This window comes from Martes martes, assembly GCF_963455335.1.
Source record: "Martes martes genome assembly, chromosome: 3".
Taxonomy (NCBI): domain Eukaryota; kingdom Metazoa; phylum Chordata; class Mammalia; order Carnivora; family Mustelidae; genus Martes; species Martes martes.
In genome coordinates this window covers 113,180,295-113,204,015 of record NC_137890.1, presented here as the reverse complement: position 1 = coordinate 113,204,015, position 23,721 = coordinate 113,180,295, and positions in this window count along the sequence as shown.

Genomic DNA, 23,721 nt, shown 5'->3' with positions numbered 1-23,721 from the left:
TGGGTGGGATTAACAGTTGATTCAACATTGTGGAAGAAAAGATTAGTGAATTTGAAATCATGGCAATAGAAATTATTCACAAAGGAACACACAGATTAAAAAAAAAAATACAGCTGCAACAAATACACCAACAGAACCTCAGCGAGCATGGGAACCCTTCAGGTAGCTTAGTATACATGTAATCATTCTCTGAAGGAGAGAGGGAGGCAAAGAATACATTTGAGAATATAATGAAAAAAATTTTTTTATTTGTAGAAAACTATAAACTTGCAGATCCAAAAGCTCAACAAATTCTGAGGGCAAGAAACATGTAGATAACCACACAAAAGCACATGATAATGAAGTACAAAATCCAGAGATTAAAGACAAAATCTAAAAGCAAGCAGAGAAGGGAAAAATTATTTTATTTATAGAAGAACATAAAGTTTTGCTACCTATAAAGTTCTTGACAGATGATCTCTTATTTTTGACTTATAGTTTGATTTGCTCTTTGACTTCAGAAGACTTGCAGTCTTGTATCATCAGCCATGGACACTTCACCACCTCTGCCAGTCATCTATTTCCCATTTTATTACATGGACTAAGTCTAAAATAAATATATACCTTCAGTAATCTCATTAATTTGTGTTTCATGTTTGTAAACATAATGGATGACTGTTTAGTGTGTCCTCATAAAGACTGCTTATGTAATGCATCAGGCACTGGATTATAGAGTGTCAGGTAGACATTTATATAGTTGGTCATGTTTAAGCCTCTTATTAGCCAGAAAATATGAACTTAACCAAGCCACCAAAGTGAAAAAGTTACCACAAAATCATTTCCTAATGTAGTAGCTCAGTATCCACTATATAATAATATGTAAATAAATGTTTAATGAAAAAATGATAAATCAACCTAACAAGAAATGTTACTTTAAATTAAAAAAAAAAGTAGAACCTCCACATTTTCCGTCTGCTAATATTCACTGCCATCAGCTCTTGTCAACAGATACTTTGTAATGATTGAACACATCAAAAAGGGAGATGGTATTTAAGATTTCTGAAGTTGATAAATTTATTTTTTAACCTATCTTTAGAACACTGGCCTTTTCACTAGAGAGACTCCAACAGATTTATTTTTTTTGTGATTCAGACTCTGTGTGTGCTATTGGAACATTATTAATTTTTAAATTTTGAATAGAACTAAGAAGTCAGTCACTACAAAAGAATGGACTAATTTATAGGCCACTGAGGTAGATTTCTTCAGTTCTTATATGTTATTATTTAAAAGTAAAACCAAAGCATGAATCCTTTTCCCATACAGAGCTTATGTGAGGGATGTTCAAGCTAAAAGTAGCATCTGAATGATCTTTTCTTCCTCCTAGATTTCTGTGGGAAAACAACAACAGGAACAACAGCATTAATGGAAGCCCTTGTTGCTGAGCTATATCGTTTTATGCCTTACTTTTCTCTCTTGAATCTCCAGCCTTTATAATGATATCCAAATACTCTTATTCAGGCTTTATTTCTTCTGGTGAATCTTGATTCTTTCTTCAAGATTCAAAGTTAGCTCTGCAGTGAAGATTGTCCTTTTAACTCACATAGTTAACAGATACATCTTGTGTATCCCACACCATGTATATATGTATATATATTGCATACTTCCATTAGAGTTCCTATCCCTTGGAATGATCATATTTATTAACATGTCTGTTTTCTGGGTTAGATTATAAATTCCTTGATGGGGAGGCCATATCTGAGTCTACCACAATATCTATCATAGTCTCTGGCAGAAGAATAAATACTGAAAATGCTGTTCGAACAGTCATTTTTAAAGATATCCACGTGGGAGGATGACAACATTTACCTTCATGCAATTTTTATTATTTTTTATGTTTTATTTATTTATTTGACAGAGAGAGAGAAAGAGAGAGTGAGAGAGCGCGAGAGCACAGGCAGGGAGAGAGCACAAGCAGGGGGAGTAGTAGGCAGAGTCACAGGGGGAGAGGAAGGAGAAGACTTTCCACTGAACAGAGAGCCCAGTGAGGGGCTGGATCCCAGGACTCTGGGATCATGACCTGAGCTGAAGGCAGACCCTTAACCAACTGAGCCACCCAGGTGCCCCATCTTCATATGATTTTTAAATAAGCTAAATCTATTACTCTGTTTCACTCTTTACTCCTTTGCTGTTCTTTTCATTCTTTCAGTGAGGGTGCAGGCAGACTAGACTCTTTTCTTTCTAAAAATATTTTATGAATGGAAGACAAGAAGTCGATATTTACTCATCTTTTCTACATTGAGTGAAATGATTCCAGTATCTTTAAACTTTCTTTAAAATACATATTTTTCATAACTGAAGTCATATTTTAGTGACTATTAATTTAGATAATATAATTTAAAATGCTTCAAAATCATAGAATGATATGTAGAGATAAGATGATATATATTTCAAATCCAAGCAAGGTTCATTATTTCATAATTTCATAATTTGAGGAAATGAGTTCTACAGGTAAGTTTTCATAAACATCTTGTCATCTTTGGCTTCTAAATGCCATCTTAAAAGGTGTGGTGCTGGCAAAAAAAAAAAAAAAAAAAAAAAACGTCAGCAGAATACTCAGCATTATCAGCTGGTTAACTAGGAAGCATTAGCAAACCTTGGCCTTCTGAATAAAGACATAACAGATTTGAAGATGGCATAATGTATTTTAATATGTCATTTGATAGTTAAGAGTGGATCAGTGAGAAAGTCAAAGGACTTGGAGTCAGGAAAACTTAGAATGCTCTAGGTATAATTTCAGCTATACATTGAGGCCAAGCAGGGCAGTAATAGTGTGAAAACCTTAGAACCAAAGGGATAGTTATTTAAATCAATTTTCCAGATTTTATTAGACATTTATTTTTTAGATCATACTGTATACATTTTCTATGGTAAAATTGACAGTTGTTTCACAACTAATTGGCAACTACCTTATTCTGTATGAGTCTTCAACTATAGTCTTTCAAGTGTGTTAAATTATAATTATAGTGAATATGATCTGGCCCATTCATTCTTGCATGTAATTTGGTCACATACTCTGCAAGCATGAAATGATTCAGTGTATGGAATATCAACAAGCTTTATTATGAGAGAGAAGCCCTGTGTTTGGATTTATTAAAGCTTCAATTCAGAAGTCTGGTATGGTTTATTTATTCATATTATCAGCTATTTCAATTTAGCCACTGACTTTTGAAAAGCCATGTGTATATTCATTTATGTGTCATCATCATCAACCCACCTAGAGTAATTGTCAATTTGTGGATCCTATTTATATTTCTGTCACAAATAGTATCCTTTTGTAGATTGGCTTTTGAACTTAAACCTTCATATAGTTGTAGTATGAAGGGTTTATTTCTATTTTATAATGTCATAAGGTTGTTAGGAAGATCTAGGGAGATGAGTTATGTGAAAGTGCTTTGTAACTTTTAAGAAACTATTCAACTATAAGGTATTTTATTTATTAGAATGCCTACGTGTGCTAGGCTTGTAATCAGTGATTTAAATTAACACTAGAAAATCCCAAATGACATTATACGTTTATTATTTTAACCATCCAAGCATGATCGCACACTTTAGAAATGGAAAAGCTCTTTTCATTCACTGATGGAGATTCATTAATCTGTGAAGGAAAAACAATTTAAATCCAACAGATTTTATCATTTGATATTATCTAATGGAGAAATTAGTCTGTCTTTGGTTTTAGTCACAGTGTATTGTCAGTGTTCTTCTTTAATCTAGCTTCATGGTGATTGTGGAAATAAGTAATAATAATAAAAATTTTTGTTCGTAAGTAGACTGTAAGTCATTTTAATATCAATTATGAATGCATAAAGTTTATGTTTATCACGTAGCTCTATGCTGTTGTACAGATATTCAGGCAAATACATTTCTTTGTTAGTCTTTCCTATGGCAAGCCAACATGTTTAGTACACTGGGTATTTATGTGATGGTGTAAATATGTTACGTATTGGAGAGAATTGATTACTTTGTAACCAGCAAATAGAACACCAGCAATGGTTCTACTTGCCTGATTCTCAGAATTAGATTTATTCCCTGATTCCAGTTGGGAAAACCAGTCTCCAACCATTCACCACAATTTTTTTTTTTTTTAAAGAATTCCAGTGTAGTTAACATACAGTGTTACTTTAGTTTCAGGTGTACACTATGGTGATTCAACAGTTCTGTATATTACTCAGCACAATTTTGACGTCTATATCCACATTTATCACTGTTGAAAATAATGAGAAGTGTTGTTAACATGAGTAATCTCTCACCTTTACTCTAGCTTTTTCTTATTTTCACTTTCCACAGACCAGTTAGCAAACCCTCAGTCTTTTCAAACAATGCCAGATAACCCCTTTCCAGTGAGTCTTTGCCTATACAGAACAATTTTGTAGTCCAAGAAGAAAGGATTTGTTTGTATAAGAACTTTTGTTCCTGGGAGTCTCTGAAATTAAAAAGGAATTTTATTTCATAGGAATTTTTGTAGTCATGAATTTGAGGGGCAGATCCTAATTGAAATAAGTCCTACCGAAGAGTGGTTTTGTATCTCATGTACTATCATTTTGGTTCAGGTAATGCTCCCAGGAGCACTACTTGGTTAAGTTGACCCACTTAGGAACCAAGGGCAGCTGGGAAGAGCCAAACCTCAGGATCATCATCTGGACCTCACTGGGGTACCCATCGCACAGTGATGTGTGTGTTCTCAAGTTGTTACAGGACAGCCTGCAAATAGGCTTCTTCCTGGAGTCAAAAGGGAGAACAGGATGGAGTAAGCCTCTACTGCTCTTGGTGTTGACCTGGCTTATCTAACTCACCTCCTCTATAGACTAAAGCCAAGAAAGGGGAATATTAACACAAGAGCCCATTCATTTGGAGCCTTTTTTTTTTTTTTTTAATAGATTCTTGTTTTCCTTTTCTGGGACTGTGGAGAATATAACTTTTATTTTTCTCATTGTACATTTGCCTTCCCGCTTCCTGACTCCATCAGATCTTAATGATAGAAAGAAATAACTTCTATTATTTCAGGTGAACTCCTTGAACTAGTTTCTGCAAGCTAAATTGTCAAATTGTTGAGGGGTTGGGGAGCTTGCAGCAGGGATAAAATAACAGAGATGATAAAATGACACTTATCCAAGATAGCCAGCAGAGCCTGAAGGTTGATTTTTTGGATACAACCAGGGAAGGGTCTTGTATTGAGAAAAGCCAAAGAGAAGGTTAAAATAAGCATATTTATTTGTTTGCCTATTGTCTTTTCTCTTGCTAGAATGTCCTGTGTGTAGTCATGTAAATACTGCAGTAGGAGGTTCCTTATTATAATGGCTGCTCACAAGAGATTCCAAGAACATGTTTATCTTGTGAATGAAAGAATGATATATAATGTATATTAAAATATTAACACCATTATTAACTTTTAGGCTCACTGTATTGCGTTGAGAACACAAACTGTATTATTCCATTTTCTTAGAAGACATTGCTATCTTCTCTATGCTTTATGCTTCAGAAAATAATTGTGATTATTCTTTGATGCTAGCAAAAATGTACATTCTTTTTGGGTGAAGTCTTATTTAATCACTCAACTTTATTAATTACATTAATTATCTCTTTTCCCCCTCTTTCCTATTAGTATTTATCTCTTTCTGCTTCTTGGGTGATGTGAAAGTTGAGATATATTAGACTTCCATGATTATTGTACTTTTCAGATGTTTTCATTCTTTGCCCTTCTCGCTCTTCCTATCCTTCTATCCTTTCCCTTCTCTTTTTCTTTCATTTTCCTTCTGTTTTCCTTATTTCCATTATCTTCTTTATTATCCTTCTTTCTGATTTTCTTTCCACTCTCCTTTTCCCTTCTGTCATTATTTTACATGCTTTTGCAGCTTGTTCTGTGGTATCTGATGTGTAACACTTGGGTAGTGATTTTCCTTGATGTTTGTTATAAAATTTATGAAAAAAAAAACAACCATATTTATATATTTATTTCCATTTTCTAATTGATTATACTTTTATGTAATAAAATTTCAGCTTCTTTTTCATTGCATGTGAATTAGATATCTTTTAGCTCTTTCAAATAATCTGAGTGGTACCTATCTGGCTTAGTCAGTATAGCATGTGACTATTGGTTTCAGGGTCATGAGTTCAAGCCCCACTTTGGGCACGCAGCCTACTTAAAAAATAAATAAGTAAATAAAATTGTCTTTAAAGAAAATCTGAACTATTTTAAGTATATTAAATTGCATATTTTATTTCTGTTTTCTTGGTTTCTTGGTTTATGAAATAATGGTTCTTATACTTCCTTATTCTTTTTTTGCTTACTTTCCTTCCCTATGACCATGCATTCTTTCATTTTTCCTTTTCTCTGTTTTTGCCAAAACTATGAGTCTTTTTTTTTTTAAGGTAGGCTCTATGCCCAGCATGGAGCCCAGCACAGAGCTTAAACTCATAACCCTGAGATCAAGACCTGAGCTGAGATCCAGAGTCAGACGCTTAACTGAATTAGCTACCCAGGAACCCCATGAGTATTTTATTTTAATTGCAGTTTAATTTCTATTTTCAAAGAAAACATTATATTTTCAAAGAATACATTTGAAACAATATTTCTTTTTGCATATATAATTCAAAATTGACAGTGTGGTCATTTTTTTTTTTTTTTTGGTAGAATGACCATCAGCTTAGATTTTTTTTTTTTGATGTTTTCTTATAATTAGATGGGGGTTATGAGTTTTTGGGAGAAGGACCATGAATTATCTTTAAAGAGATTTAAATAATGAAATCAAAATCTAATATATTACCCAAGGAATATATGCTGTTTCTGTTGCTTTTCATCATTTGCGTGGATTCATATTTCCATTTGTGTCACTTTCTTTATGCCTGAAAGAATTCCTTTATCCTCTCTTATGGTGCAAGACTACTGGTGATTAATTCTTTCAGCCTCTGTGTGTCTGAGAAGTTGTTCTCTTACCTTTTTTTCTGGAAAGATATTTTCTAAGAGTATAGAATTACCCAGATTCCTTTTATTTCTTAATTTAAAGCTATTGTACCATATCTTCTTGTTTGCATTGTTTCTGTTTAAAAAAAAAAAAACCTGCTGTTTCCCTTATCATTGTCCTTTCATGTAATATGTCTTTATTCTAGCTGCCTTTAAGGTGTTCTTTTTATTACTGTTTTTGAGCAGTTTTATTATGATGTAGTGAGGTACAGTTATCTTCATATTTCTTGTTCATGGATTTTTTGAGCTTCTTTAATCTGTGGGTTTATAATTTTTGTCAGATTTGGAAGTTCTGGGCATTATTTCTACAAACACTTCCTCTGTCCTCCTTCTTAAGGTCGTTTACCTTTTAAGACTCTAATTATACATCTATTAAATAAACTAAAGTTGTCTTGCAGCTCACTGATGTTCTACTAATTAAAAAAAAATCTCTTTTCTGTGTTTCATTTCTGTCTTTAAATTCACTAATCTTTCCTTCTGCAATATCTAATCTGCTGTTAATCCCAATCCAGTGTTTTTTAATCTCACATATTCTAGTTTTCATCTCTAAAAGTTCATTTTTGGCACGTCTATGTGTATGCACATGCATGTGTGTATTCTAGGTCTCTACTCTCTGAACAAATTGAATGTAGTTATAATAATTTTGTAATTATCCTTGTATGCTAAATCTAAGATCTGTGTCAATTCTGGATTGTTCTTGATTGATTTTTCTTTTTATTATGAGTTATATTTCTCTGCTTGTTTTTATGCCAAATTTTTTTGTTTGGGTGGTAGACATTGTGAATTTCATTTTGTTGAGTGTCTATATTTTTGTATTCCTATAAATATTCTTGAGCTCTGTTTTTAGATACGGTTAAGTTACTTAAAAATATTTTTATCCTTTCCAGTCTTGCTTTTTAACATGATTTAGGTGGCTTCAGAGCAGTATTATTCTAATCCCCACTATTGAGAGAAGATCCTTCTGAGTTCGTGAATCATGAATTTTTCCAGATTGACTGATAAAAGACTCAGTTCCTGGTCAGGTTCTATTTCCTTCAGTTGTTTCAGGTGGTTTTTCCCCCAACCCATGGTAGTTTCTTCCCATGCTTATGTTGAGCAGGATTCTGTTGAGTACTTACAAGGAAACCTCTAGGGTCTCTGGAGTTGTCTCCATCTGCAGTTTTCTCCTCTTGAATGAGATCTACCCACCTTGGTTTTCTTGGACTCTTAGCTCCATCTCCTCAACTCAGGGAATCTGCTGGGCTCTCCCTAGATCTCCTCCCACCCCCACCAATGCCTTGCTAGTGCTACAGTCTGGAAGCTTTCTCAGGACAATAAACTCATCTCTGAGAGAGTCACATTTCTCAGACATCACATCCTCTTTATTCCTAATGTGAAGGGGCAAACCACTGTGCCATGTATTTTGTCTGGCTTTTTCATTATTGTTGTTTCATGGGAAAGGGTAAATCTAGTCTCTATGGCTTCATCTTGATGAAAAACCCCTCTCATCTCTATTAATTCTTTTTATTATCTTTGCAGTGTGAGTCTTTGCATCACAATTTTCATTGGGATGTTATATATTTCTGAGAAAATTTATGCATGCCTGTGCCTGATTTTAGTTCTTGATGTTCCATTTTAAATAATACTTTTTCTTTTAGTTAGATTTTTAATTCATTTTTAATTCATACTTTGCCTTTTATTTCTCCTAATGTTCAGTTACCTCTTTATTTATATATATTATTTTATATTATTTTTATTTCCTGTTTCATATAATTTATATTCTTAAAAAGCTTTTTTGTGAATACAATGTAGATGCTTTATAGAATTTTACTTTCTTTTGAAACTGCTCTGTTAAAGACTTCTGGTATTCCTTAAAGTGGTACCAGATATTTTTCTGGTGTGGGACAGATGGTGAAGTTTACTTTCTTTTTGTTTACTGTAGTTCCTAACTTTTTTCATTGAATTTATACTTTTATAATATGAAAGTTCATCTTATAAGAAAAATGCTTTTTCCATTCTCTCTGATTTGTTGACTTTTTTAGAGATTTATATTACTGTGGTTCATTTTTTCTGTTTACCCATCCTTGAAAGAAAAGAGCTTTACTCAAACCAAATATTCCCCCAAATCTGGGTGGATACAACCTCCTTGGATCTTCCTACTCACTTTCTGGATATTTAGGAAAACAAAGATTTCCTTTTAGATGTTAAACTGGAAGTCTTTTTGTTGTGAACTCGTATTATCATTAAAAACTCCAGAAACTTTGGACCCAGATGAGAAGAGAGAAAGGCTCTATAGGGGGAACTTCAGTCCTTCATAGTTTAATTTTTGTGTTTGGAGATACTTGTTTTCTTAGAGTTCAGTCCAGTCATCTTACTCTTGCCTCCAGTTAGCAATTGTGAATAGTTCCTTTAAAACTATGGCCCACTGCATCAGGATGACCCCAGCTGTACTGGGGCAGGCCCTGGGTTCTGCCAGGTTCTGATTAGTACAGATATATTTACAAATGCTTTAATGAACATTGTTTTCTTCTCCTTTGTATTGATTCTCACAAGCATTGTCACTTGCCAAGAGTCATAGACATGTTTAAGGAAATCTTTTCAGATTATTTGCTTTTCAGAAATGTTGAGCCCTATATGCTTATCTTATCTTTATCTATTTATTTACTTACTATTTTTATTATTTTATTAGCATACAGTGTTATATTAGTTTCAGGTATACAATAACGATTTGATTATTCTCTGCATTACACCGTCTGTCACCAGTGTTTTTGCAATTTTATTGACTCTATTCCCAATGCTATACTTTTCATCTCTATGACTTATTTATTTTGTAACTGGAAGTTTGTATCTCTTAATCCCCTTTATCTGTTTCTTTCATTTCTCTATCCACCTCCCCTCTAGCAACCACCAGTTTATTCTCTGTATTTAAGAGTCTGTTCTTGTTTGTCTCTTTTTACTTTGTTCATTTGTTTCCTAAATTTCTCATATGAGAAAAATTATGATATTTGTTTTTCTTAGTCTGACTTATTTCACTTAGTCTTTTAACTTCTAGGTCCATTTATATTATTGCAGATGGCATGATCTCATTCTTTTTTTTTTTAAATCATAAGTAGTATTCCATTGTGTATATATAGTATATCTTCTTTATCCATTTAATAATGGGCACTTGGGTTGCTTACATATATTGGCTTTTATAAATAATGCTGTGATAAACATAGAGGTGCATATATCTTTTGGAAATAGCATTTTTGTTTTCTTTGGTAAACATCTAGTAGGGAAATACTGGATCATTTGGTATTTCTATTTTTAATTTTTAATGGAACCTCCATACTCTTCCACAGTGGTGACACCAATTTACATTCCCACTAACTGTGCACAAGGGTTACTTTTACTCTACATCCTTGTCACCTCTTGTTTATTTCTTTTTGATTCTAGCCATCCTGACAAATGTAAGATGGTAGATCATTTTGGTTTTGATTATCAGAGGACATGATACTATATATAGAAAACCCTAAAGATTCCATCAAAATATTAGAACTGGTGCATGAATTCAGGAATTTGTAGGATACAAAATTAATATACATAAATCTGTTACACTCTATATGCTGAAAATGAAGTAGCAGAAATGGAAATTAAGAAAACAATCCCATTTGTAATTGCACCAAAAAGAGTAAAATACCTAGGAATAACTTAACCAAGGAGGTAAAAGAACTGTACTTCAAAAAGTATAAAATACTGATGAAAGAAATTGAGGGCAACACAAACAAATAGAAAGATATTCCATGTTCATGGATTAGAAGAACCAATATTATTAAAATGTCCGCACTACCCAAAGTAATCTGCAGATTTAATGTGGTATCTATCAAAATGCCAACAGCATTTTTCATAGAACTAGAACAAATAACTAAAATCTGTTGTTGGGAAAATTGGACAGCTACCTTCAAAAGAATGAAACTGGACTCCTTTCTTACAACATACACAAAAATAAACTCAAAATGTATTAAAGACTTAAATGTAAGAACTAAAACCATAAAACTCCTAGAAGAAGATGTAGGCAGTAATTTCTTTGACATTGGCTGTAGAAATATTTTTCTAGATAATGTCTTCCCAGGCAAGCAAAACAAAATAAAAAATAAACTAATGGGGCTACACCAAAATAAAAGCTTTATCACAGCAAAGAACACATCAACAAAATGAAAAGGCATCTTACTTAGTGGGAGAAGATATTTGCAAATGTTATATCTGATTAAGGGTTAAGATCCAAAATATATAAAGAACTTAACACAACACATGCACACACACACAAAATAATAAAAAATGGACAGAAGAGCTGAATAGCATTTTTTCCAAAGAAGACATACAGATGGCCAACGAACACTTGAGAAGATGCTTTATCTCACAAATCCCCCCACCATTTTTATGGGAGAGAGCTATCCCATTGCTATATTACTCTCTTAGGTACACATTTTCCCCCCAATTATTAAAATTTCCCTTTATTAGTGAGGATAAATTTATGTGTGTGTTATTGTTATTTGGAATAATTTATTGTTCATATCCTTTAGCCATTTTTCTTTAACATTTTTATTTCTATGGAATTTCTGTGTTGTCTTTTGTATATTAAAGTTATTAACCTCTTCATATTTTTTTAAAGATTTACTTATTTATTAGAGAAAGTGAGGCAGGGAAGGACAAAGGGAGAGAGAAACTTCAGCAGACACTGTGCTCAAACCAGAGCCTGATGTGGGACTCAGTCTCACGACCCTGAGATCACAATCTGAGCCAAAACCAGAGTTGGCTGCTTAATCAACTGTGCCACGCAGGAACCCCAACCTCTTCAGGTTTTTTATAAATATATTCCCTAGCTTTATCTCCCATATAAATTCTCTCTGTCCCTCCATCCATCCTTCCCTCCCTCTCTATAATATATAAATATATAATGTAAATAATATAAGTAAATCTACATAAATATATGTAATATAAATTTATAGAGTTTAACATGTTTAAGTTAATCAAATTAATCAGTGAATTTTTTCTTTATTTTTGAACCTTTGAATTTTTTTCTTTATTTTACTTGGAAAACTCTTTCTAATGGAGGAATCCAATAAATAAACCAGTAAAATCTATTTCTTACTCCTCTGTCTTAGCTGAATATTTCTCAATTGAATAAACATATCAAATTATAGCTTCATTTCCATCTATCCACCCACCCTGCACTATGTGTACTACTTCCAGGTCTCATATTGTTAACATTACTAATATATTACATCTCAGAATGCAGTGTTAACTCTTTTTAATGCCCACCATTACACCATTTTGTAATTCCATTCAATCCCATTTCTGGTGTCTCTTGATTGGCCAGAGAGAATTAATTATTCAGTGGTACTGAAATTGAAGTATTACAGCTATATAAAACATTATGTCAGAACTTTGTGGTGTAAACCAACCATTCATTATGCCTATAGATTGTGTTGGTCAGAATATGCACAGGACACAATGGGGAACTCTTTTCTTTGTTTTGCCATGTCAGGAGTTTTAGTTGGACGCAAAGTCTGGGCGGTGCAATTATCTGAAGGCTGCCCACAGACAGGGCTGTTTGCTGATCCTGGCTGTCATTTGAGTCTTAAGCTGCAGCTGATGTCTGGAACATTTGTCACTTTTCCATGTATCCTGGGCTTCCAGTTACCATTGTAGCAGGATTCCAATGATGAGTGTCCTAAAAAAAAGAAAACCAGGCAGAAAATGCATTGCCTTCATGACCTAGTCTTGGGAGTCATGTTGCATTTTTTCCTGCCATATTCTATTTGTTAGAAATTAGTCATCAAGTTTGGTTCATCTTCAAAGAGAGGGAAAAAAGTTCTGTGCCTTTCAATGGAGGAGTGTTAAGTCATCCTAAGAAGAATGTGAGAGATAGACTATATTGGCATAATCATCTTTGGAGAACAGAACCTGCCAAACTCATTTTGAGCGGTAGATATAATGCCCTCCTCAAGGTTTATAAACTTTAAGTTGCATGTATTCTCCCAACGACATCTATTTCCAGTTTCTTTTCCTGCTAAACTTTCATTATTTCTTGCTTTTCACTTCCAGTAGCTGCTCTTTTCTCCATGCCAATTAAAATGTGAAATGTTGACACTTTTCCTTAACTTTCTGAAAAGAACATTTATACAAGATATTTATATATGTAGTAGATTTTACTGAATATTTAGTGGTTATATGCAATGGAGAATAGAGATCATAGGGGTGGAGGAAATAACATCATAGCCACTATGGAACAAATAATTTCAAATATGAATATAAATAACCATGATAGAAAAGACCCCTTTGGATGTCTCTGTCACCAAAAAGTTCTGGCTTACCTACATTTCTTTACTGGGCATTACTTTTCTGACATGTGACATGATTTCCTCTGCTTTATCTCATCCATTATTCTCTTTTTCTGATTTTTCATATTCCCATTTTCTACTTGTGTCATATCCAGAAATGTTTAGATGTATAATTTCTCTGCTAGCTTTCATTTTATGTCCCGATGGCCTCTTCTGTTATACCAAAGCAAAGAGAACCAAATGTTGGCACCTGAGCTGAAGATGAATTATGGAAATCCTTTAAAGGCAGGATCTATGCATATTTGTAATTTTAAAAGCAAATTTGCCTTACCCACAAAACTATCAAATAAGTGAAGAAATATAAGCACATAGTTTTCTTCAAGCACATTGATAATAACTTTTTTTAACATTGAAAAATGTCCTTTATAGTAGAGATGTTAGATTTGTGATAGTTGGGGGGAAACCTTAGATTTATCTTTCTTTTTCTTTTTTATTCCCCTATGTTTTGCCAATTTCTCCATAAAAATATGTTAATCTAAGTTGAACCCTTAAGATTTGGCAGAATTTCATGTATTCATGTGAAGTGTGAATTAATTGTTTTATGTGTAAATGGAATTTGTAATAGGGTTGACTGGATGTTTGAAACATCTTCTCAAAGCAGTGGGTTCTAAAGGAAATATTTCTTTAGTACCTAAAAATACCTCAAACCATTATAGCATAATATGGCAAAATATTATTGGTTCCTTTCCAAAGTTCCAGTTTTCTATGACTTGAATTCAGGATAACATTTTGCATTTTTGGCCTTCATAGAAATTAGAAGTTGAAATGTACATGAAAGGCCTGAGTTGGGAAGAAGATATTTAAGTTAAAACGTTCTGTATTGTTAATACACAAGAGATTTTGTTTTAGTTGAGAAATCCATCAGTTTTTAGAGACTTTAAATCTTTAGAGAGTTTTATTTTATTTTTTTTAAGATTTTATTTATTTATTTGACAGGCAGAGATCACAAGTAGGCAGAGAGGCAGGCAGAGAGAGAGAGAGAGGGAAGCAGGCTCCCCGCCGAGCAGAGAGCCCGGTGCAGGGCTCAATCTCAGGTCCCTGAGATCATGACCCGAGCCGAAGGCAGAGGCCCAACCCACTGAGCCAACCATGCACCCCTAGAGAGTTTTAAAGACAATAATTTTGGTGTAAAAACCACCCCTGTTAGAGTGGGCCATAGCAACACAATCATGCCTTTGATTTCTTCTTATTGGGAAGACCATGTTTGAAACAATGGTGTACATTCTAAGACTGTAATGCTTGTAAATGGTAACATTATGTGTTATGAACTTGTGAGATCTATGAATTTTGAAAGACGGGAACATTAAAAAATAATGTGTTAGGTTAAGCTTCATAGAACAGATAGTAGAATCCTAATGGTAGAATTTGGATGAACCCTTTCTGACTAACTCATACTGTATGATAAGGATTTCTGGTCATTTAGGAGCAGTGATAAATTGACTGCTAAGTTAATGAGGCTGAAGCTTCAGGGCCTTGGTCCTTGCACTGCAGAGATTTTTAGAGTATGGGTATTGATGGGGGGTGATTTGGTAAGCAAGGTTGCAAACCAAAGACATGTGCATAAGCATTGCTGGTAACTTACCTAGAGAGATCTTAAAGGACTTTTGTTATTTACTCTGTGTTCTTTTTTTCATTCACAGCAAATATTCATATTTGTACCTATTGTTATACTTGTAATTTTATACTCTTTCTTAAAAGACCTCCCAGTTTATGGGGTGCCTGGGTGGCTCAGTGGGTTAAAGCCTCTGCCTTAGGCTCAGGTCATGATCTCAGGGTCCTGGGATCAAGCCCCGCATCGGGCTCTCTGCTCCGCAGGGAGCCTGCTTCCTCCTCTCTCTCTGCCTACCTCTCTGCCTAGTTGTGATTTCTCTCTGTCAAATAAATAAAATATATATATATATATATATATATATATATATATATATATATATAAAACCTCCCAGTTTATATAAAGGAGACTCCATAAAACCTCTATCGACCTTTATTTGCGAAATAATGATGGAAACCACGTCTGAGGTTAATTTAGGGTAGTTCCCTTTGATTGCAAAAGGGCAACTCTTAGCTAGTATCAGAGCTAAGAACAAAACTTAGATTTATTCATTTCTCGTTCTGTGCACTTTCCTTTACGCAATGAGGTCTTATATCCTTACACCTTCAAGGGGTCTTCATTTGGTTTATTGAAGTTATCCAGATCTGATCTAATAGAATGTGACAACAAATGATGTCACTTATAAAGTGTAACACTAAAATCTGCTGTATGAAATAGCTCTGGCAGCATCTACCTTTCCTCTGTGGATGTTATAGTTTTTTAATTACCACCACAGCTGAAATGCCTAGTGTTTAGAAATTGGAATGAGTTCATGTAAGCACTTACATTATCAGGAAATATAAATAGCTCATTTATTCATGGTAGCATTACTGTGTTCCTAATATAGTTTTTATTGATGGACACTTGAACTGTATCAATCCACTTAAAATTCAGAATGGTTCTTTTGTGCATGCCTTTATGGCAAGAGCAGTATAATTTAATTTAATATAATCTTTTAAAAACAATGATGTTTGTTTCATAAATGAATATTTTATATGTTGTGTTTAATTAAAATAAAACTATGCTACTGATCTAGAAAACACAAAACAGACTTGAGTTCATATTTATGAAGTGTAGCAATATTGGCAAGGCACAACTTATCTTGTTTATGAGACATGCTTGCTATTACTTGTACAGATTGCAGTCATTTTATTGCTGAGCTTTACATGGTTTACAACCCAACAAATGCAATGAAACTGTCATGAGGAAAATAAGCCTATAAAATTTTTAAAAAAAAGAAGGTGGCACTCACAGATCAAAATGCAGTTTTTGCTGAAGCATTGGTAGGTTTTGAGCTGTTACATCCTTTTAGGCAGCAGGTTTTCTGGATAGATCTCTAAATGAAAGGGAAAAGGCTGAGATAAGACACCAAGGTTATTTTTAGCACCTCTGCATTGAGTATACAGTTCCCTTGAAACCTTGCTTTTACTTTTACTCTCTTGATAAGTTCCAGAAAGTCAGGTAAACATAGATGTGTTTTTGACACAGGAGCTGTTTGGAAACCAGGAAATAGTGTTTATATGTAATTAAAAAAAAAAAAAAGAGGATATGTGGATGAAGAGGTCCCTATCTCTTTATTTCAGAGTGTTCAAACTGAGCATTGAATTTGATTCATATTTTTGTAAACTTGTGTCTGCGGACCTAGAACAAGAAATTGTAGGTTTCAGGTGGTGGTGGGCAGGTGGGTTTGGGTGTCTCCGTGGCTTTGCATATAATTTGTCTTCCAGGACATTAAGCTGGAATTTTAATTTGCTTTCTAGGTTCTTTTCCCTTTTCCGTAAAAAATCATTTCATTCCTTGGCCATTCATTAAATATTAGTGACTTTAAATCTTGTATTTCTGAGGTATATTCATGCATGACCTTTGAAGGTTTAGGAAAAGTGACATGAAAACAATTTTTTTTAAGATTTTATTTATTTATTTGACAGAGAGAGAGAGCACAAGCAGGGGGAGCAGCAGGCAGATGGAGAGGGAGAAGCAGGCTTCTGCTGAAGAGGGAGCCTGATACGGGGTTGGATCCAGGACCCTTGTGATCACGACCTGAGCCAAAGGCAGACACTTAACCAACTGAGCCACCCAGACATCCTGAGGAAAACAATCTTAAATGAACTTCAGAATTGTTTACAGAAAGGACTTAGAAGAAAAATAATGCAGTACATCTCTTTGTTGCATATCCTTCCCTGTGTCTAGTTTTATCATAATTGCAACAATTACTTCACTTCCTGCTGCAAGAATAATGAAGTTTTACTCTTAAACCTATCTGATGAACTAGGCCCTTAACGATATCCAAGTGGTAGAAGAACAAAAGTATATAAAAGATATTCAGGGAAGAGAAAGGAATAATTTCAAAAAAAATAGGAATATAAACTTTTTGCTGTATATAAAGTATCTTTTTCAGAGCAGTTAGCAATGATAAACATGCTACCTTTTGGGTCTGCACAATGTCCTACTTGTCTTCCCCTATCTGAATTTTACCCATATCCTGCAGGTGCAGCTCACATCTTATCTGTTCGTATCTGCAGATACATTTCACAGGCTTTGGTGTCCTACAGTCCATTTTCTGGAATTATGGATGGATCCCACCTCTAGATCCAGGACCACTGCAGTTTTTCTTACTTGTCTAGTTGTCCATTTCTCAGCCAGCCCATATTCTGTGCTTCCTCTGTGAAACAATCACTGCATAAAATGGCCTGCTGTGTGGTCTCTCTGCCATTAGAGGGTGTGCCCATTGGACCTGAATGTCTACAAGGTACTACCTGCCCACTTCAGTAAGCCCTTGCTCTGGTTCTCTGCTAAGTAAATGCCCTCCCTGAATGTCACTCTGCTCAACTCTGGGACTCTACCACACTGCTGTATTCATGCCAGCCTCCTTTTGCTGGAAAAACTGATCCTCTTCTTGTTACTGTTCCACGTTCATATCTGTTCTACTTTCCCAGCTCATTCAGTTCTTGTTACCAGCTGGTGTCCTGCCTTGAATGGATGGTGTTTCCCAGACTCTGCTGTAACCACCATCTTCCCGACTTCACAGATTTCCTGACTCAGTGTCCAATCTATTTTCTATTCTTTCTTTCTTACCTTACCCCTGACTCCCACATAGAATCAGTGAGGCACTGAGTTATATTTGAAATTGTATAATACACATGTTAGAAAATGGGCATTGCACCACCAAGCTGTGCTCAGAGCAGTCAGCCCCATGACAGCATTCATTTCCATGATCCATCACAAGTAGTCAACTTCAACCCCTCATCTATATAGGCTCATATTTTTGAAGCCTCAGCCTTTATCTTATAAAAACAGCCTTAAGAAAAAAAGCTTAGTAGTTTTTATCTGTGACACTTCCCACACCACCTAGCCATTCAGTTTCCTTTCTAGACAGTGATCTGTTAATAGTCACTTTGTTACCCTTTTTGAGATAATTGTGTGTGCGTGTGTGTGTACAGTATAAACAAAAATGTGAGTATGGTGGCTGTGTATATATAGGTGTATAAAGTCACACACATGAACACACATGTTTTACACAAATGGAAGCATAATAAAACATTGTACTACACTTTTTTTTTCTTTAACGTTATATCTTGAAGATTATTCCATGTCATGTTTAAAGAGTTGTCTCATTCTTTTAATGGCTGCACAATATTCTATTTGGTACTCTGTCCTTTTGATGCATTTAGAGTGTTTAGAGTGTTTCCAGTATTTTATATTACAACCAAAGCTATGGGGAACACTTATCATTCTACATTGTGGTGATATATATCATATATGTACAATGATTGTCTGGATATGAAAATGCTGGGTCATTGGGTCTATACATTTGTTATTTTGATAAAAATCACTTAATTTTCCTCAATTGAAGTTGTACTATTTAACTACAAGTAGAAATTGAGGCTATCATTATATCCTTAGGTATTCTAGGTAATTCAAAGAGGATTAAATAAATGGACTGTTTACAAAATATGGGCAGCATAGAGAGAAACCCCAAGAAAGCTGTAATATCTCAGGGCTAGTAAGGGATTGGGTTATGTCCACAAGACCTGAAAGAGCAAGAGGAGGGACCACTTACTGTTGCCTAAAGACAGGAAGGATGTATGGAAAGGGCCAATTTAAAGGAACTATGATCTTTGGTCAAGGAGGCAACCAGCTAGAAACAAACCCTCAGAGAAGAACCCCAAGTGGTAAATATTCAGGTTGCACTCTCCTCTCTACCTTTGATGTGTGGCTGGTATTACCATTGGCCAACCATGACAGATGGCCAAAGGGCAAATGAGACCCTTGATGCTGTTCACACAGGTAATCCGGCTGAGTATAGAGCCGGTAGAGAAGTGGGACTAGAGGCATAAACAGAAGATATTCAACCCATTCTACCTCCTCACCCTTCCACCAACATGCTATTAAACAGGATTTTGTTATCCTTATTTACTTGAGAGATGAGATATTGATTATGAATTTTTCTTAATATGAGTGAGGCTATAATATTTTGGAATAAGTAAGAGATGAGTTTATTTCTTTATCTGTTGTATCTATTCCTAACCTTTCCCTGTGACAGAATATTTTTTATTCTTAAAATTTCAATTTTAGATTTCAAATTTATAGAAAACTTGCAAAAGCAGTATGAAAAATAGAGTTCCTGTTTATCTTTCATCCATATTTTCAAATTGTTAATATTTTAGCATACTTCCCTTTTCATTCCCATTCTTCCTTCTCTCTCCATGTATGTGTGTAAATATCAATTAATCAATCTAATATATGTATAAATGTGCACAAACACATATATCATTATATATGGTAAACTCTTTGGGCATGAGATACAAACAGGATAACTTAACTATGTATTTTCTGAAAACAGAAGCATTTAGAGAAAATCAGGAAATTAATGTCATTCCATTATAATCATTTAATCCTCAGGCTCTATTCAGATTTTTCCTGTTGTCCATACATTGTCATGTCTTTTTAGTCTCCTTCAAACTGGACAGTTCCTCAGTCTTCCCTTGTCCTTCATAACTTGGAAGTTGCAGACCAGTTATTTGTAAAATGTCCCTTAACTTATATTTGTCTGATATTTTTCTCATCTTCAGCAGTTTTACCTCAGGAATTATGGTGAATTTATCTCATCATATCAGGTAGTATGCAGTGTCAATTTGTTCCTCTACTGGTGATGTTAAATTTCATTACTTGGTTAACACAGTTTCTGCCAGTCTTCTTCATTGTAAAGCTCATTAGTAAGGATTTGTTATGATTGATTACTACACAATTAAGTATCTTATGTGGAGATTCTTTGATATTTATACTAAGCCATAAAGCTCTCTCTTCTCATTCTTTCATTCATTCACTATGAATATGAATACTACTTGTATTTATATCAATCAGGGTTTGAGTAGAGAAGCCCAAAGGGTTTATTATTGGGGTATTATCTACTGCAGTTGTGGGAGCTGACTACACAATTTTGTGAGCCTTCGTTTCTGTGTCTGGAGCTGGGCTGAATCTCCGTGGGCAGGCAGGCAGGAAGAGCCAATGGACATGAAGTAGGGGAAGTGAGCAGAACTGGCACTAGTGAGGATAGAATAGAATCCACTTTGGTTTCTCATCACCTCCAGGCCTCGAACTTAGATTACAGAATATTCTGCAGGAGAAGCCAATGCCCTTCATGGGCTAAACATGCATCTGGCTAGACACCAGAGGAACTGAGGCCAAAGATACAGTAATTGCTCGTGAACCTGCTGTCCTCTTTACTCCATCCTGATAAGAGAATCAACAGTATAAGTGGGAATGCAACAGCATCCAGCAAATTGTTCATTGCACTGACGTGAGTATAAAGTAACCCTGCTGCTCATTTACTTCTGTTTTGCAAATCCAGTGCAGAATATCATTTCTGATTCCTGCTAACTCAGAATTCTGCAGGGAAGGGAATTCTGGAAAATGTAGTCACAGATTAGCCAGGTTGATAAAATATGAATCTAGAATAGTATTTATAGTAGTATGAATGCATGAATTCTTATTTTACTTGAAAGATAACTATTACAGTTTTTACTTTGATGTTGAAATTTTTCCATACTCGTCCAATGGAGGAAGCCTTTTGCGATGATTCTTATATGTCTTATATCATTTTTCCATCATTCTTTGAGTATTTACTTAATTTCTGACTGAAAAGATGTTTTATGATCTTCTTTTATTTTCTCTATAATATCCCAGAGTCAGTCTTTTTTCCAAAGAGCTTTGGTTCTTTCAGAGTAGAATGGTATTTAGAAGCCAGGATCTGAAAACAACTTGTTCTGTTTGAGATCACTGCTTCTAGGTGATAGACAAATCTGGGAAATGTAGAAGAAAGGAAGAAGAAGAAAGCTTTTCTCCCTATTATGGTGTTAGTCTTATTTTATATTGAATTTGGGGAGTTCTTTATGTATTAGGGAAACTAACCTTTTGTGATGTGAGTTATGAATATCTTCCCTAGATATCACTTGTGTATAATGTTCTATGGCAATTGGCCTGTTTTGATTTCGCTCTCGGGAAGTTTTGGTAAGACACATGCAATGCAATTTGGATATGTATAGAGCAGGTTTTTCATTCTCATGGTTATGTAGAAAGAAGATGACATCTAAACAGGGTTAAAGTAGGGAAGATGATCCTTGAAAATGCATGTAGGGAAGTCTTTGTGACTGTTCTGCTTTTATGAAAGTAGTATCTTTAAGGCAGAGTTCATAATGTGCAGGAAGAAAAATTTTCAAGACTGATTTTCATGGAGGATAAATTGCAGGTGTTTAGAGGTTTTTATTATATATTATATATATATTTATATTTATTTATTATATATTGCATATGTATTTATTTTATTGTATATTGTATATATATGAATAAAAATAAATTTTATTTATTTATATTTACCCTTTTCAGAAAGAAGCTGTCCTCGATCTCTTCCCTTCATTTCAACTTTGATTTTTTTTTTTTCCCATATGTTTCTTGGTCCTCTGCAAGGCTAATTTACTATAGGACAGGGATTATATCTTACTCATCTTTATGTCTCCACTTCCAAGTACAGTGCCTGGCAAGTAATAGGTTTGTAGGAGGAGTGAATGAATGAATGAATGAATATATTGGTCTCCCATCTGAAATATTATTGGCCTTTGGGTAGTAAAAAGAGAAAACCATTCCAGTCTAATTATTTTACCTAACTTGATCTTCTTATCCCAACTATTAATGCCATGGTAGGTCTGTCATCCCGGTCTTGTTAATCCAGTTCATTTGTTGGTATGGTAAGTTTGGAGAGATGAGTTTCAGATGCTGTTTTTATGCTGTCCGTCAGACATCTTCTGTCCCATGCCATGTACAGACACATTTTGTTCACCAGCTGCTGATTTCTGTTTGTTCTCATCATGTTGTTTCCTGGGCCAATAGTAGTGCTGCTGCTACTGGCCTCTTTTCTGCAACACTGTCCCCTAGTACATCACATGAATATAAAATGCATTATCTACCTTCTCTCTGTCCTCCTCTGTACCCCCCCAACCAAGAAATAAAGGGGAAATGCTTGCCAATGCATGTTTTGTGAATTTTCCCAGTCCCTGTGGTTTAAACCCTGGTCCCTCTTCTAAAGAGATTAAGTACTCCTCAGAGATAACACCAGAATTTGAAATTGTAGAGGATGCTTGGAGCAGATCAAAAAAGCATTCTGGGGATTAAAACTTCCATAAATTTGAATATTAGGGTCAAAGGGTTTTGGATCTAAGGCTGTAAAGGTGAGTGTGGTACTATTAATTGATTGTTACAGCTACTAGATTCACATTCTAATTTGCCAATAAAAAAAGGCAAAAATATAGTGTGAAACTTAGAAATTTCATCTGTTATGTTATTCATACCCTGGCTTGTAAGTAGTGACCCCATGAGATTTTCTTTACATTACTTTTCTCCCTTAGTATTATTAAGATTCTTGCTCTACAAAGTCTACCTGAAATGTCTACTACCTAGACTAGTATAAACCTTGAGTAGACATGTCCTCTGTCAGCATTTATGGACCTCTATCCTAGATGTGAAAAAGGGTTACATTTCGGGGACTCTTCATTCAAATACTAATAATTTCTGGGAAAGGGTTGAGGAAAGGGTTCATTCCTACTTTCTGTTTCTATTTTAATGTTAAAATTACCATTGTCATCTATTCTCTGTCCACATATTCATCCAATAAGTTAAAAACTTAACTAGTTTTACTAGGAACTTAGCATTCAGTAGGCACTGATACTATTCAGAAGGATAAGGTGCCTGCCCTGATGACCTTGAGACTCTATGGAGAGGCATACATGTAAAACAAATTTTGATTGCTTTCCTTGGAGTTCAAATTTTGAATGTTCTATAAAGAGCAAGCTTGTGAGAGTACAAGTAGGCAGCTCCTTTCACTTCAAGGGACATCAAAGAAATCTTCCTCAAGAAGATGAATCCTAGATTAAATATTAAAATGTATCAGTAAGCAGAGGACATGTAAGTGCTTAGATATGTGTATGGTGTTAGTGTATGGATTTGTCAACAGTTACAGATCTTGTATGGATGTTGGTTAGCAAGCACAACAACAACTGCCATCTATTAAATACTTATTAGGTTTTTTGTTATCCTTAATTCTCCTCCCAGAACATCTATGGTTGGCATTATCATCACATTCGATGCATTTTTAAAGGTAAGGAATCACGGGGCGCCTGGATGGCTCAGTGGGTTAAGCCTCTGCCTTCTGCTCAGGTCATGATCCCAGGGTCCTGGGATCGAGCCCCACGTCGGGCTCTTTGCTCAGCGGGGAGCCT